Here is a 17,533-nt window from a genome sequence, read left to right on the forward strand (position 1 = left end):
GGACGCTGAGAAGTCCCCAAATCTGCCAAACTGTAATCTGCAAGCTGGAGAACCAAGAAGCCAGTGTGTGGTTCTGGTCTGAGTCTAAAGGCCTGAGAACCAGGAGCTCCAACAGTAGAAGTCCTAGTCTGAGGGCAGAAGACTGATACCCCAGGTCAGCAGTCAAGCAAAGAGGGCAAATTATCTCTTATTCAGCCTTTTTGTTTTATTTAGGCCCTCACACATTCATTCGACAAGGCCCACTCACATGAAGGAGGGCAGTCTGCTTTTACTCTACTCAATTTACAGATTCAAATGCTAATCTCAACTGAAACACCCAGAAATAATGTTTAACTATCTATCTGGGCAGGCTTCCCTGGTGTCTCAGTGGTGTCTCAGTGGTAAAGAATCCACCTACCAATGCAGGAGATGTGGGTTTGATCCCTGGGTCAGAAGATCCACTGGAGAAAGAAATGGCAACCCGTTCCAGTATTCTTGCTAGGAAATCCCCTGGACAGAGGAGCCTGGCAGACTACAGTCCACAGAGTCGCAAAAGAGTTGGATGTGACTTAGTGACTAAACAACGACTTTATCTGGGCACCCTGTGGCTCTGTCAAGTTGACATATAGAATTAACCATCACAAAGAGGAAGACACAAAAGATAGTTCAGAATTTCTTTGGAAGTATTGGGTTGGCCAAAATGTTCTTTCAGGTTTTTCCATAAGCTGTTACAGAAAAACCCCAATGAACTTTTTGGGCAACCCAATACTTAGTGGTGACAATATAATTTCGAAAAGGCCTAGCTCAATTTGCAGAACAAACATTGTTTATTAAGACTGTTTCTTTGATAGAGCTGTGAGGATGGTATTAGGAAGGAGCTAGAGGTCTTCATAACACACTCATGGTGGCTGCCTCTGGTGGCCCCCAAGTTCTGTGCTCTCAATCTATTACCATGTTCACACTGAGGCCACACTTGCCACAACTGTTGTCAGCCAATGACAGAGTACAGCACATGTACTCAGAAATAAAGTCCTTATTTCACAGTAAGCAACCCTTTAAAAGATAACATTCCTTCTTGATCTTGTAACGGGCCACAATGATGCTTATATCTTCATTGTGTAAATTGCCAATAATATATACCATAATACCTGATTACTATACAGTCTTCATCTCCAAAAACTTAAATAATCTGCCTTGACTTCTCATGGGCAGAACCGTTCTTGGAGCTTTCTGAGATGTTATTCCCAGGTTATAATCCTCAGCTTAGCTTGAATAAAATTTTCCATTACTTTCTTAGATCAACTTATTATTTTTTTGTTGACACAGGGATACTAATACAGACTCACAAAATGTGTGTGTGTGTTAGTTGCTCAGTTGTGTCTGACTCTTTGAGACCCCATAGACTGTAGCCCGCCAGGCTCCTCTGTCCATGGAATTTTCCCGGCAAGAATACTGGAGTGGGTTGTCATTCCCTTCTCCAGGGGATCTTCCCAGCCCAGGGATCAAACCCTGGTCTCCTGAATTGCAGGCAGATTCTTTACCATCTAAGCTACCAGATGGTTTTTGTTGACATAAGGATACTAAATGAAGACTCACAAGACGTGACATATGGCAATTTTGACTCACAGACTCCTCATCAGACATGGAGACATTTTCTTAGAACTGCACTGCAGTCTGACACTCTTCCCACCTATGTCCTCCAGAGGGATCAGGTCTGTATCTCTGTCTGACAAGTGTCTCCATCTTGTTAGCTCTCTCTCTTTTTCCCCTAATTAATAAACAGACACATTTAATCCTGTTTTGACATATGCTTCTCAGAGGATGACAACTAACACAATTCAAAGATACAATCAAATTGCCAAATTGGAGGCTTCGTAAGAATGGATGATAGGAGTGTCAGAGGAGAATTTGGGAAGACCAGATAAAGGTAATGATACTGAGTAGGGTCCTGTGGGGCTCCTGGGCACAAAGCTTTTCTATGTTTGCCATTTCTTTAATTACAGGAAACAGCCTTCACTTAACCTTCCTAGCCATCTCTGAGTTTCAAGGGGCAGATTCAAGCAGTTGTTAATTAGGAAAGGGAGAGGATGGGGAAACAAACAGGAGAGGATGGGGAAACAGTCAAGGAAAACAGCAGTGCAGCCTTGGGGCAAGGCCCTGGTTCCCCACCATTACACACAGCAACATCTTTGAGCTGTTTTGCAGATACTGAAATCCCCTCCAAATAGGAGAAGCAGTTAACAATAGTATGCTACCCACGAACTCATAGACCCAAGACTGGTTAGAACCTGAAGGTTGATGATGCTGACCCCTACTTACCTCAGCACCAACCAAACAGAAGAATATCCACAAACTGATCACTCCCTCCGTTAACTATTACTGTAAAAGCTTCTTACCACCCTCTCCAAGTTAGGACACATGGTTTTGAGCACATTAGTCTGCGGTGACCCTCTTTTCCAAGCAAAGCAATAAAGCTATTCTTTCTACTTCACCCTAAACTCTTTGTCTCTGAGATTTAATTTGCTATCAGAGGCTGGACTTTGCTTCAGTAATATCAACAAGCCATGCAAGGGTTAATGGTAGTTTGTATCAGGGTGGTGTCAGCCCAGGTTCATGTTAATCACAACACATAGCAGATTTAATGAGAGATTTCAGGTTTCGGATCCCACCTGCCTCTTACTGGAAATGGGGCTACTCACAATCTAGCCAACTATGTCCAGATCTATAAGGAGGAGAGAATATGTTTGGAGGGCTTCCATACCTATAGCTAAACCAACATGCTAAAGACAGGCATGGACTCCACAGAGTTGTGGGTTTTTTCCTTCAGTTAGTTTTAAAATATTCTACAATTCAGATCATGTTCAAGGTTCTAGCATTATGAGATTTTTTTCAGTGACAGAGATTATAGCATTGCTATTTGTGCCACTATAATCAGAGAAGGGTCAGCATTTCCACTGCTAACATTGTATTTCCAGAGCCATAAAATTTACAACTTGCTGAAACGTGGCATGCAAAGTCAACCACAAAAATTTTCTAAATTTCCAGCAAAGACTCCTTCACATCATTAAAAAAAAAAAAAAAAAGATGAAAATGTTTTAGTTTAGAATTCATTTAACTTAAAATGGTGACTTCTATTATACCGTCAAACTTAGTGAATGAATCTTCATGTGAAGAAGCAAGAATTTTTATAGGTATTTCATTAGAGAGTCACTTAAAAAGCATATTTGTTGGACTTCTAAAAAACCCAACTGCTGCTCAATTTGGGCATATCATGAGATCATTAAATAAAAAGAGTCTTATCACAGGCCTTTATTTCCTTTCTGGGGAAAAAAAAATCCAGTTGGAAAGCCACCACCTTCTCTGATTCTTAAAGATAATGGAGATGCTGAACTTAGCCTAAAAAAAAAGAAAAAAGGAAATGAGGGCAAAAATGTTGACACTCAGTGTCTCATAATAACAATGCTACTGGGTTATTCCTTACTCCCATCAGAGAGTGGACTTAAGAAAGTGAGTGTGCTATTTCATTCCTCCTTTACATTTATGTGGAGACAGCATCTTAACTGATATTGCTGTAGTTGAATGAGCAGCGAGTGTTAGTTTAAAGCTCACTTTCCCTGTGGGTGAGAAGTCACTTAACTAAAAATTTCAGCAGTGCCTTGGTGACACAATAAGAGAAGCTCTCACACTCTGATCACTGGAGCCAAGGACTCTGGAGGAAGTGGGAAGGTGGGGTGGGGGTTTCCACCTGCATAGAATGAGTGCTTGTCATTTCCTCAAATTCCCTGAGACCACCCACAGGCATGAAGGATAGTGAACAAAGCCTGGGGAATGAAGACTATCTTCAAAAGTTTCCTGGTGCTTCCTGGGAGATTTAAAGGACAATAAGAAAATAATTTGTTGGTTTGTAAGTCGGTTGACATGGCTTTTGATCATTCAAATGGGGCAGTTCTGCCTGGAAGGGATCAATCTTTTATTTTTTTTTTTTTTTGTTCCAAAGACTAACACAAACAGATACAAATCAAAGGAGGTGTTCTTTCAATAAAGGAAATTCCAGAAAGGATGCCTAGGCTTAATTAAGATATAACCCTTTGTTTCAAGGGCTCTTCTTTCCCTTGCAATAGGAACTGTACTCTCTGAAGAAGCACGTGCTTGGACTGGTGAGATGGAATTCTTCAACAAGTAAGGATCTGTCTATGTTCAGGGCAACATCTTGGGGAAGCCTTGAAGGAAATCATGCCTGGAGTCCCATCTGACTTAACTCATCATCACAGTCCTTCATCACAACATAATGAGTGTTATTACTTCCTCATGTGGCCTGTGGGCTTCGTTAATTAAAGAATGGAAAGGTAAGTAAGATCCAACCTTTTGCTTTTAATTAATCAAACGATGTGTTTTCCATCCTCAAGTTGCTGGGCAGCAAGTAAAGAATTTAGTCTGCCTTCTAATACTCAAAAGAGTTCAGTGAAATAACTCAGCTGCTGGTCTGAGATTGTATAGACAACACAACAGACAGCCGGCTATTTTTTCCTTCCAAATTTTAAGTTGCTTATATTGCCCACATTGCTGCCTGCCACACAGTAATCACTGGGGAAAAGAAAAGATTGTCCTCTAACATCTCAACAATATAAATAAAACCTTCTTAAAGAAATGAGGCTTCCCAAGGTGGTGCAATGGTAACGAATCTGCCTGCCAATCAGGAGACTCAAGAGACACGGGTTCAATCCCTGGGTCGGGAAGATGCCCTGGAGTAAAAAATGGCAACCTGCTCCAGTATTCTTGCCTGGAAAATTCCATAGACAGAGGAGCCTGGTGGGCTAATCCATGGAGTTGCAAAGAGTCAGACACGACTCTGCACACACACAGGCAAAGAAAAGGTCCATATCTTAAACTTACATTTGGTCACAGAGCTAGGTAATCAGGAAGCACTCACACACAAAAAGAACTGGAACTAACATTTATCGAGTGACTAGGCTTCCCTGGTGGCTCAGATGGTAAAGAATCCACCTTCGATGCAGGAGACGTGGGTTCTATCCCTGGGTTGGGAAGAGCCCCAGGAAAAGGAAGTGACAACCCACTCCAGTATTCTGGCCTGGAGAATTCCATGGACAGAAGAGCCTGCCAGGCTACAGTCCATGGGGTCACAAAGAGTTGGACATGACTGAGCGACTTTCACTTCACTTCCCTTTTATTATACCAAAAACCATTCTCTTTTTGTCATATTAGCTGCCTTACTGTTCACTTGACTCACTGAAACCTCTGGCTTTTAGATCATTCCTCCACATGAAAACACTCTCTACACTTTAAAGAGAGATATTATTACCTGGAAGGAAATAATAATAACATCAGCCCATTAACAAGCCTTATATATTAGCAAAGGCAGCACCTCAGAGAGTTAGCAGGGACGACTGTATTTCCTTCTGGAGGGAAGGTAGGAAAAGCACAGAGTTGGGTTGGTGAATAAGTTTTATCCAGTGTGCCAGCCCTCACCATTAGTATTGCCTGCTGCCTGGAACTCTACTTTGAGGAGTCTGGAGGCAGAGCAGCTCTGTAGGAAAAAGAATTGTAATTGTTTAGCCTTCCTGGAGAAGGCAATGGCACCCTACTCCAGTACTCTTGCCTGGAAAATCCCATGGACAGAGGAGCCTGGTAGGCTGCAGTCCATGGGGTCATGAAGAGTCAGACATGACTGAGAGACTTCACTTTCACTTTTCACTTTCATGCATTGGAGAAGAAAATGGCAACCCACTCCAGTGTTCTTGCCTGGAGAATCCCAGGGATGGGGGAGCCTGGTGGGCTGCCGTCTGTGGGGTCACACAGAGTCACACAGTCGGACACGACTGAAGTGACTTAGCAGCATCAGCAGCAGCAGCCTTCCTGGAGGCTTGATAGTACGTAATGAGTGAAGAGCTACAGAATCCTGCTAGGAAAACCTGCCCTGTGAAGCCACTGCGAGAGTCGAGGTACAAAGTGAAAATTGTCCATCTCTTCATAAAAAAAAGAGAAAACTTTAGGTTTCTCTGCAAGAGAAACTCTCTGTGGGGATATGGCAATAAATCAGATAGCCTCTGCTATTCTCTCTTCTTCCAGATGCACTTTCTCCTGGGGGATGTCTCACACCGTGGTGGCCAGTGAGGAGTCAGGCCATGTTTCTGTCCACTTAATAAATACTCTGGCTCATGTGTAAACATGTGACTCTTCCCTCAGTAGCCCATAGCATGATGAAATAGGTTGGCTTATTTAAAGAAACAATATCTGGGAGGAACTAGATGATAATAGGTACGTAGAGTAGAGACCTCATGAACATTTTCCTTTCATGGAGCACTTGGGCCCTCTGGTAAAGTCTTTGGAACCCCTAGTCAGAATAATATTTTAAAATATATAAAATAAAGAGTTATAAAGGAAACCTGTTATATTGAAATATAGTCAGCAAAATATTAAAATGAAACAAACGTGATCTAGTAATTTTGGGTTTCTTTATCAATATAGTAAATAGCAAGACAATACATTTGAAATATTGACAAGTTAAAGTTAAATTTTATTTTGCAATAGCATAGCAGTGTGAAGGCAGTTGGTTTTCATTTGATTTGGAACATTAAACTTTGGGGTGGATCTTATCTCTTTCCACATATTAATACAAGAACACTAGAAAAAGCAACGTGGATGTCTGGATCACCAGGGTGGTACTGCAATCTTTGGTGGCAGAAAGCTGCCCAAATGTTGGCCAGCTACATCACCTGAACATCTGCAGATAGAGCGACTTTGCTCTCATGAAATAATATTTGCTTCTTGCAGGTTGAATAACAATCACAATTTCAAAGTATGATGAACAAAAATGATATTTACAGATCTCTGTAATATCTAGAAATATCAAAGTATCTGTGATTTCTGTTGGTGATAAAGCCCTTGATTGTGCCTAAACTTCTGAGGTTTGCTGCTGAGACAGACTGAAATTTTTCACTTCTGTATTCAGTTTTTCTTCATGACTTTGCAATTCCACTCACAAAATGCAAAGTGTACTTCCCCACTCTAGCCTTTGAACTCTAGCACATGACTTGTTTTAGCCAAAGAGATTGTGCGCCAGTGTTGAACCTAGGCCTGAAGAAGCATCATGTGTTTTCACTGGTGTGTTAGTGCATTCTTCATCACCATGGGAAGAATTTTCCCAGAGTGGTCTACTAGTCTAAGGAAAACGAAAGATACTTGGCACAGAACTGCCCAGCCAGCCTACAAAAGTGCAGCAAAAGGCAGAATCCACTGGCTTGGCTCACTGTAGATCACACAACCCACCAAGGTATGAGGAAGTTTAACTAAGATCAGAAAAGCTATTCCAACTGACCTATAGGTGCATGAGAAATGAATGGCTATTGTTGAATGATACTGACATGTGTGTTTGTTATGCAGCAGTAGCTAAATGACAACTTTTTCTACAATTTAAGTAAAGCTACATTTCAGTGAGATTCTGTGCAACCTAGTTAGAGTTTAGTAAACATCAAGGTGTGATGTTTTCCAACCCAAGTTCACAAATCCTTCTAAAACAGAGACAGGGGATCCACAGCTTAACTGTTCAGGCTCTGCTAAGATAATTGAGATCCCAGAAAGGTATCAAAATAATATTACTGAAGCTTAAAGAAGATATCAAAATAAGTATAATGATAATCCTAAGAAGGAAGAAATAACAGTATGGCAGCAAAAAATGATTTAAATTATATTGCTGATATTTTAGAGTAAATTCAAGTTTACTTAGAATTTTAAAAATTACGTATGTTTTCAACTTTTATTAGATATATAAATAACTTGAGTATTAAACAAAATATCAACAACTGTAATTATTGCTAGCTACATTAAAAACAACATCAGAAGCAAAAACTCTGAGCATTAAGAACCTGCCACTTCTCCTTTTCTCTGAGTCTTACTTAGTTCAATTCTTCCCAGTCCTCTTTCTGAAAACTGACAGGTTGGGGTGACCTTCCCTCCCCAAGTCAAACACCCACCTCTTTTTCTATTCTAGAAGGAATGAATGGGAACAACCATTCCTTTTTATTACAATCTTGCCCCAAGATTAGGAAGGATATCATCTTACTATTATGTCCAGAAAGACTTTCATGATAAACCAGTACAATTCCTAAAGTCTGGTTTACCTATTTTAAACATCATTATGTGTGATGATTAATTTTATGTGTCAACTTGACTGGCCACAGGGGGCTCAGATTAACATTATTTCCGGGTTTGTCTGTAAGCGTGTTTCTGGATGAGATGAGAATTTGAGGGGGGGGGGTGGTTTTCTTCCAGGTTTATTGAGGTATAATTGATACACAGCACTGTACAAGTTTAAGGTAAACAGCATAATGAATTGACTTAGATACATCATGAAATGACTACCACAAAACATTAGCGAACACCCATCATCTCATAGAGATACAAAATTAAAGAGAAAAAAAAAGTTTTCCTTATGATGAGAACTCCTAGGATTTACTCTCAACAACTTTCATATATAACATAGAGCTGTGTTAACTGTAGTTTTCATGTTGTACATTACATCCCTAATACTTATTTATCTTATAACTGGAAGTTTATACTTTTTGACTGCCTTCATCCTCCCCTCCTCCATTGGATTTCCCCTCCCTCCATTTCCCACCTCTGGTAACCATAAATCTGATCTTTTTCTATGAGTTTGCTTGTTTGTTTTTTGAAGTATAATGGACCTAGCACACTAACAACATTTTAGCTCCTGTTATATACTGTAATGATCCAATGTTTCTATACCTTTCAAAATGATCACCATGCCAAGTCCAGTTGCCATAAGGTCAACATTTGAACCAATGGATGCAGTAAATCGTCCTCCCCAAAGTGGATGGGCATTATTCAATCCATTGAGGGCCTAAACAGAACAAAATATGGAAAAGGAGGAATTAGCTCCATTTTCCCCCTTTTTCTTGCCTCAATGATTGAGTTAGGATATCTTATCTCATGTTCTCTAACCCTTGGACTGGGATCTTCACACAGACCACCCTCGTTCTCAGGCCTTTGGGCTCAGACGGAACCACATTGCCAGCTTTCATGGGTTTTCAGCTTGCAGACTATGGGACTTGTTAGTCTCTCCATAATTGCATAAGCCAATTACCAATAATATATATGTATGTACATATACATTCATACATATCCTACTGGTTCTGTTTCTCTGGAGAACTCTAATATGCTGTGTACAGAGCACCAACAAAATGGTCCAGTCAGCTCCATACTGAGATCAACACAGTTTCTTTTCATTCCCATCAGTTTAATTTGATACGAGGACCAGGACTCTACATGAGTAATTGTTTGAACCAAAAGATATACATGCCCTAAGAGTAATCAACAATTTTCAGGACTAGGACATCTTAAATCCAAATGAAGGGGGATAGAGAGACTAACTCTTCAGAGGTCCTCTATAAGCACACTTATATAATATCATCAACAGAAATTTTAACGTATTGCCCAAACTTTCACTTCTCTTATTCAAATAAAAAAAACACTGGGGAAAAAACTAGAAATATCTGAAAAGTATCCATGAACTAACAAGAAAATAAGTAATACTTCAGCCAAAAACAAGGTGGAAGTGGGAATCCAGAAACATAAGGGACATCTTTCACTGAAAATTTACCAAATCAGTAAGTCTTGACCATCAGCTGCCAAAGCCTCAATAGGGTTTAGGAAACAAGTCCTAGACCCTCCCAAAGTAGATCATATATTGGGAGACCTATTGACAAAGCAAGGATCCCAAAGGCGCTCACTCTCAGTATAAGGATAAAATGTAAATCATAAACATCACTCCAAAGCACTTAAGGGAAAATTGCCTTCAAACATTGAATAGAGCAGGGAAAAGATAAGACATTCCTCTTTAGAAATCATGTATTGTTGTTTAGTCACTCAGTTGTAATGCGACCCCATGGATCATAGCCCCCCAGACTTCTCTGTCCATGGGATTTTCCAGGCAAGAATACTGAAGTGGATTGCCATTTCCTTCTCCAGAGGATCTTCCTGATTCAGGGACCTAACCCACGTCTCCTTCATTGCAGGCGGGTTCTTTTCCACTGAGCCACTGGGAAAGACTTTTCTTCATGTATAATTGAACCCAAATTTATACCAACTGAATGGTCTTAAGGACCTCAGAGTATGAGTTTAGTTGATAGGGGACCAGGTTCTTAGTGCTCTCAAGTATGAGACAGAAACAAATGCAAATTCACTTCAAAAAAGCTGTAGATTTCATCCTAGAAAAATGAGCAGCCCTCAATTAAATACACACACACAAAATGATGAGCAAAAGCCAAAAGAAATTAAACAGCAGAATCAGATCCTCAATGACTTCAAATACCAGGATCATGAGAACCACAATGTGAAATAGTATATTGAATATATTTCAATAAATAGAAAAGAGTTTGGATATTGTGATTAAACAGCAACCAGATTTTAAAAAGCATAAAACAGAACTTCTGGAGGTGAGAAATACCATAATTGAAATTAAAAATTCAATAAAAGGTTCAATAGCAATTAAGTCATGGCCACTGAAACAATTAATGATTGGGAAAACAAAACTGAAGAAATTATCAAAATTAAACCTAAAGAGAAAGATATAGGAAATATGAAGAACAGATTAAGATACATAGAAAATAGAATGAGAAATCAATTTTTTTTAATTGAAAGAAAAGATCCTAGCACTTCCTGTCATTTAGATATGTGGGCAAGATAAAAATACATTCAGCCATTCAAGGTCTCAGAAGAATGGTCAGATTAAGACTCACATTGAAGACGTGTTTGGGATGAAGTACTTTAAAAAGAAGGAAAATCCAAGAGATGCTGTATGAGATATATGAACTAAATGTATTTAAATATCTTAGTGAAGAAAAAATATGTATTCTACTGATGACTTTAAAGAGCACACAAATGCTTGATTCAGCACAAATTTTAGAAGGAATTTTTAATTTGTAACAGAACAACCACTATACACAAATTTTAACATACAGGAGAGAACATTAGGTCACATTGATTGACTTCAGAATAAGCAAATACTATAAATTTTAAATATAAGACAAATTTATAGTAACATAGGTGAATAAAGTATCCTGTTGGAGTTTTTATTATTTGAAAATAGTTAAATTTGAAGAAGAGAAAAAGAAATATACATATACATACACACACACACATAATAATCCATAATTAAATTTCTAGATATTACCAAAATGACAAGATCAGGGTAGAGAAAGTTAGGGGGAGAGTTTTAAAAGCCTAAGCATATGTATACTTCTCATCTTGTTGGGGGAAGATAGAGATGTCTGCTTTTCTAAGAAGAAGTATTAAAAAGAAACGTGGAAAAAGTGGAACAAATTGAAATCATCAACAAAACAAGAGTGAAGGATCGATATGTCAGTAACTACATTAAGTGAAAATGGACTCAACTGACATTTCAAAGTAAGAAATTGTCAGATTGGAGTATGAGTGTGTTGGAGGAGAGGGCAGTGCTGTTTAGAAGAGACACATCTTATCTCCATTCCAGAAAGCATAACCCGTTCTCTCTACTCCTTATGATGTACATAGGTCTCTTCACCTTCCTGTACCTCAGTTTTCTTGTAATATGAAAAATGGTGCATCAGCTAAATGTTTTTGTCTATGAGTAACAGAACCCCATCTCAAAGAGGATTGAACAATGAGGCTGTTTACAATCATACTGCTGCTAAGTCGCATCAGTCGTGTCCAACTCTGTGCAACCCCATAGACGGCAGCCCACCCGGCTCCGCAGTCCCTGGGATTCTCCAGGCAAGAACACTGGAGTGGGTTGCCAGTTCCTTCTCCAATGCATGAAAGTGAAAAGTGAAAGTGAAGTCGCTCAGTCATGTCCGACTCTTCGAGACCCCATGGACTGCAGCCTTCCAGGCTCCTCCGTCCATGGGATTTTCCAGGCAAGAGTACTGTAGCGGGGTGCCATTGCCTTCTCCATTACAATCATGCACTAAAGTCCAAAGATAGGAGGTGCTTCAGTGTATCTGTTTTGTCCTCAGCCTAGCTGCTCTCTGTCTCTCTCTCTTTTTTTCTGTGTATTTTCCTTTTTTCTTTAAAATTTTTATTGGAGTACAGTTGCTTCACTGGAGTATAGCTCCTGGAGGAGGAAATGGCAACCCACTCCAGTATTCTTGCCTGGACAGTCCCATGGACAGACGAGCCTGGCAGTTTACAGTCCATGGGGTCACAATGAGTCGGACACGACTGAGCACTGCCCATATAGTTGCTCTACAATGTTGTGTTAGTTTCTACTGTAAAGCAAAGTGAATCAGCTACATGTATACATATATCCTTTCTTTTGGGGATTCCCATTTATGTCACCATGGAGCACTGAGTGGAGTTGCCTGTGCTATACAGTAGGTTTCCATTAGTTATCCATTTTATTGTTGTTATTCAGTTGTGTCTGAGTCTTTGTGACCCCATGGACTGCAGCATACCAGGCTTCCCTGTTGTTCACTATCTCCTGGAGTTGGCTCAAACTCCGGTCCATTAAGTCAATGATGCCATCCAACCATCATTCCCCCATTTTCCCCCTGCCCTCAATAATTCCCAGCATCAGGGTCTTTTCCAATGAGTCACCTCTTCGCATCAGGTGGCCAAAGTATTGGAGCTTCAACTTCAGTATCAATCCTTGCAATGAATATTCAGAATTGATTTCCTTCAGGATTGACTGGTTTGATCTGCTTGCTGCCCAAGGAGAGTCTCTAGGCAAGAATACTAGAGTGGGTTGTCATCTACTTTATGTATAGTATCAATAGTGTCTTTATGTCAATCCCAATCTCCCAGTTAGGCTAGCTCCTCTTCTGACCTCAAGACAACCCCTACACGTCTATGCAACCCATGCAGATGCAAACATGCACAGCAGCAAGAGGCCTGTCTCCTTCAGGGGTCTCATCTAAAGAATAAAGAGATCTTGCTCAGAATCCTCCTAGCAGCTTTGTCACGTTTCACTGACTAGGATTTTATCTCTTCTTCACGTCTAAACAATTCCTGTTAAGGATAATGTAAAGCAATGACCTACCAGGCTTACCCTCATTCCTGAGGGATGGGACACGGAAGGACCTCATCACATGAAGGAGGTAAACATGCAAAAGAAGTGATGCTCTACCAGCAAGGAAAAAAAGGAGAGAAATACTTGTTACATAGGCAACCAAGGATGTCTGTTATCAGTGCGGACAGGTCTACCTTCCAACAGGGTTGATGTAAATAACATTTGAAAGTTCTTAGAAAATATCTGGCCTAAAGAAGACATTTCATGAAAATTATTCTTCCTCCTGTTTTCCCTTTCTTCTCTCTTTGCCTCCAGTTACAGTCTGGGCTTCTTTTTCTCTCCTTCATTTATTAGTTTAAGGGATTACAACTACAGCAGCCTGGGGAGTCCCAGAGCGTTTATATCACCCCTGCGCTGACAGACTGTAAGTCACCCCTAAAACCCACAGGCTAATGTTCGACTACTTTCTGGCCAGTGCAGCTGAGACAGCATTGAAACAGCATAGATCGAATTAGCAGCAGCCTGGTCCTCCCAAGCACGCTTAATACCGCTGTCCTGTTCATCTTGTAGACGCAGGTTTTGGTAACTGAGGCTTCTCTGTGTTTAGTCATCATCATAATTTACACTTAAATATTTTGTACATTTGTTGTACAATTAAAGTGACTACATTTGCATTTAGCTCAGAGTTTCAGATTAGAGCCCCTGATTCATAAGTACATGTAAAATTTTGTAGAGACAATAGCACAGTTTGAATATAATGATTTCAAACACTAATTGAATGGAACTACAGCAAAGTAAAGAATCTTATTATTTCCTTTTATCTGGAGCGTGCTGCATGCTAAGTCGCTTCAGTCATGTCCAACTCTTTGCGACCCTATGGATTGTAGCCCGCTAGGCTCCTATGTCCATGGGATTCCCCAGACAAGAATACTGGAGTGGGTTGCCATGCCCTTCTCAAGGAGATCTTCCTAACCCAGGGGCTGAACCCACGTATCTTACACCTCCTGCATTGGCAGGCAAGTTCTTTACTACTATCACCATCTGGGAACTTTTACCTGGTGCACGTCTGCAAATATATTTAGGTTTGGGATGTTACCTTTACTAACATAATATTAACAAATAGTAGTTATGACTTGTTGGAAACTTGCCAAAAGCCACTTTTCTATGTGTTTTACCTTTATTAATCTAATTTAGTGCTTTTATTTAATTGAAACGAAGAAACTGAAACACCAGTTATAAGTAGCTTATTCAAGACTAGAAGGTTATAGCCAGAATTCAAACCCAAGCAGTCTTACTCCAAAGCCTACTCTCTTAACCATGATCTAATGAAAGCAGTATTGTCGAAAAAGGCTTGCGTTAGGTTTGCTTATTATATATATATAATGAAATATCACTCAGTCATAAAAAAAGAATGAACTTCTGCCATTTACAGTGATGTGGACAGACCTAGAGAATATTATGCTTAGCGAAAGTAAGTCAGACAAAGACAAATCCTATTATTACCTTTATGTGGAATCTTAGAAGATGATACAAATAAGCTTACATGCAGAATAAATGGACTCACAGACATAGAAAATAGACATGTTTACCAAAGGGGAAGGGAGGGGAGGGGACAAGTTAGGGGTATGGGATTAACAGATACAAACCACTATATATAAAATAGATCAGCAATAAGGATTTACTATGCAGTTAGTTACTCAGTTGTGTCTAACTCTTTTGCGACCCTGTGGACTGTAGCCTGCCAGGCTCCTCTGTCCATGGGGACTCTCCAAGCAGGAATACTGGAGTGGGTTTCCACTCCCTTCTCCAGAGGATCTTCCCCACCCAGGGATCAAACCCGGGTTTCCTGCATTGCAGGTGGATTCTTTACCACTGAGCCACCAGGGAAGCCCTGGGAATTATACCCGATATGCTATAATAAGCTATAATGGAATATAATCTACAAAAACACCTGAGCCACTATTCTGTACATCTGAAACTAACACAATGTTGTGAATCAACTATACTTCAATATTTAAAAAAAAATTAAGCCCATTCCTTTATAACTAAAAACAAAGCAAAACAACCCATAGTACTCTGTCTGAAAATCTTTACAGACCAATTTCTCATGAAAATGTCTACAAGGTGATTTGAACTTTGGGGAGAAAGTGTCGACAAATTCCAAATATTACCAAAAAATGTGCTTTTCCCTCCAGATCAAGAGAAATCATACATTTTATTAAAGCATCACTGAACTATTTCAGAGTTCAAATCAAATTATGTGAGGGTAGAGATTGTCTGCAGAAGGGAATGGAAAACCACTTCAGTATTCCTGCCTTGAGAACCCCATGCACAGTATGAAAAGGCAAAAAGATAGGACACTGAAAGATGAACTCCAGGTCACTAGGTGCCCAATATGCTACAGGAGATCACAGGAGAAATAACTCCAGAAGGAATGAAGAGACAGATCCAAAGCAAAAACACCACCCAGCTGTGAATGGGACTGGTGATGGAAGTAAAGTCTGATGCTGTAAAGAACAACACTGCATAAGAACCTGGAATGTTAGGTCCATGAATCAAGGCAAATTGGAAGCAATCAAACAGGAGATGGCAAGAGTGAACGTCAACATTTTAGGAATCAGCAAACTAAAATGGACTGGAATGGGTGAGTTCAACTCAGATGACTATATATCTACTACTGTGGGCAAGAATCCCTTAGAAGAAATGGAGTAGCCATCATAGTCAACAAAAGAGTCCGAAATGCAGTACTTGGATGCAATCTCTAAAACGACAGAATGATCTCGGTTCGTTTCCAAGGCAAACCATTCAATATCACAGTAATCCAACCAGTAATGCTGAAGAAGCTGGAGTTGAATGCTTCTACAAAGACCTACAAGACCTTCTAGAATGAATACCCAAAAAAGATGTCCTTTTCATTATAGGGGACAAGAATGCAAAAGTAGGAAGACAAGAAACACCTGGAATAACGGGCAAATTTGGCCTTGGAATACAGAATGAAGCAGGGCAAAGGCTAATAGAGTTCTGCCAAGAGAATGCACTGGACATAGCAAACACCATCTTCCAACAATACAAGAGAAGACTCTACACATGGACGTCACCAGATGGTCAACACCAAAATCAGATTGATTATATTCTTTAGCCAAAGATGGAGAAGCTCTATACAGTCAACAAAAACAAGACCAGGAGCTGACTGTGGCTCAGATCATGAACTCCTTATTGCCAAATTCAGACTAAAATTGAGGAAAGTAGGGAAAACCACTAGACCATTCAGGAATGACCTAAATCAAATCCCTTATGATTATACAATGGAAGTGAGAGTAGATTTAAGGGATTAGATCTGATAGACAGAGTGCCTGATGAACTATGGACAGAGGTTCATGACATTGTACAGAAGACAGGGAGCAAGACCATCCCCAAGAAAAAGAAATGCAAAAAAAGCAAAACGGCTGCCTGAGGAGGCCTTACAAATAGCTGTGAAAAGAAGAGAAGCAAAAAGCAAAGTAGAAAAGGAAAGATATACCCATTTGAGTGCAGAGTGTCAGTGAATAGTAAGGAGAGATAAGAAAGCCTTCCTCAGTGATCAATACAAAGAAATATAGGAAAACAATAGAATGGGAAAGACTAGAGATGTCTTCAAGAAAATTAGAGATACCAAGGGAACACTTCATGCAAAGATGGGCATAATAAAGGACAGAAAAGGTATGGACCTAACAGAAGCAGAATATACTAAGAAAAGGTGGCAAGAATACACAGAAGACTGTACGAGAAAGATCTTCACGACCCAGATAATCACGATGGTGTGATCACTCACCTAGAGACAGACATCCTGGAATGCAAAGTCAAGTGGGCCTTAGAAAGCATCACTATGAACAAGGCTAGTGGAGGTGATGGAATTCCAGTTGAGCTATTCCAAATCCTAAAAGATGATGCTGTGAAAGGGCTGCACTCAATATGCCAGCAAATTTGGAAAACTCAGCAGTGGCCATTGGACTGGAAAAGGTCAGTTTTCATTCCAATCCCAAAGAAAGGCAATGCCAAAGAATGCTCAAACTACCACACAATTGCACTCATCTCACATGCTAGTAAAGTAATGTTCAAAATTCTCCAAGCCAGGCTTCAACAATACATGAACCCTGAACTTCCGGATGTTCAAGCTGGATTAAGAAAAGGCAGAGGAACCAAAGATCAAATTGCCATCATCCGTTGGATCATCCAATAAGCAAGAGAGTTCCAGAAAAGCATCTATTTCTGCTTTATTGACTATGCCAAAGCCTTTGACTGTGTGGATCATAATAAACTGTGGAAAATTCTGAAAGAGATGGGAATACCAGACCACCTGACCTGCCTCTTGAGAAATCTGTATGCAGGTCAGGAAGCAAGAGTTTGAACAGACTGGTTCCAAAGAGTAAAAGGAGTATGTCAAGGCTGTATATTGTCACCATGCTTATTTAACTTATATGCAGAATACATCATGAGAAATGCTGGGCTGGATGAAGCACAAGCTAGAATCAAGATTGCCGGGAGAAATATCAA

General features: G+C 40.0%; 1 protein-coding gene across 6 annotated transcripts in view; it reads right to left on the minus strand.

Annotated features, from left to right (window-relative positions):
• Window positions 1-17,533, minus strand: part of TBC1D30 (TBC1 domain family member 30) — a 292,159-nt gene that overhangs the window by 68,089 nt on the left and 206,537 nt on the right. Inside the window, exon 14 of one of the 6 annotated variants that reach the window (XR_015163837.1) lies at window positions 8,743-8,857. The exons of the other annotated variants lie outside the window; for them this stretch is intronic. The gene's annotated coding sequence lies outside the window, so the exon portion shown is untranslated. The remainder of the gene's footprint in view (window positions 1-8,742; window positions 8,858-17,533) is intronic. 6 annotated transcript variants of the gene reach the window in all.

The sequence above is a fragment of the Bos grunniens genome, chromosome 5, assembly GCF_055505025.1.
Source record: "Bos grunniens cultivar Pamir isolate PY7600 chromosome 5, Bosgru_T2T1.0, whole genome shotgun sequence".
Taxonomy (NCBI): domain Eukaryota; kingdom Metazoa; phylum Chordata; class Mammalia; order Artiodactyla; family Bovidae; genus Bos; species Bos grunniens.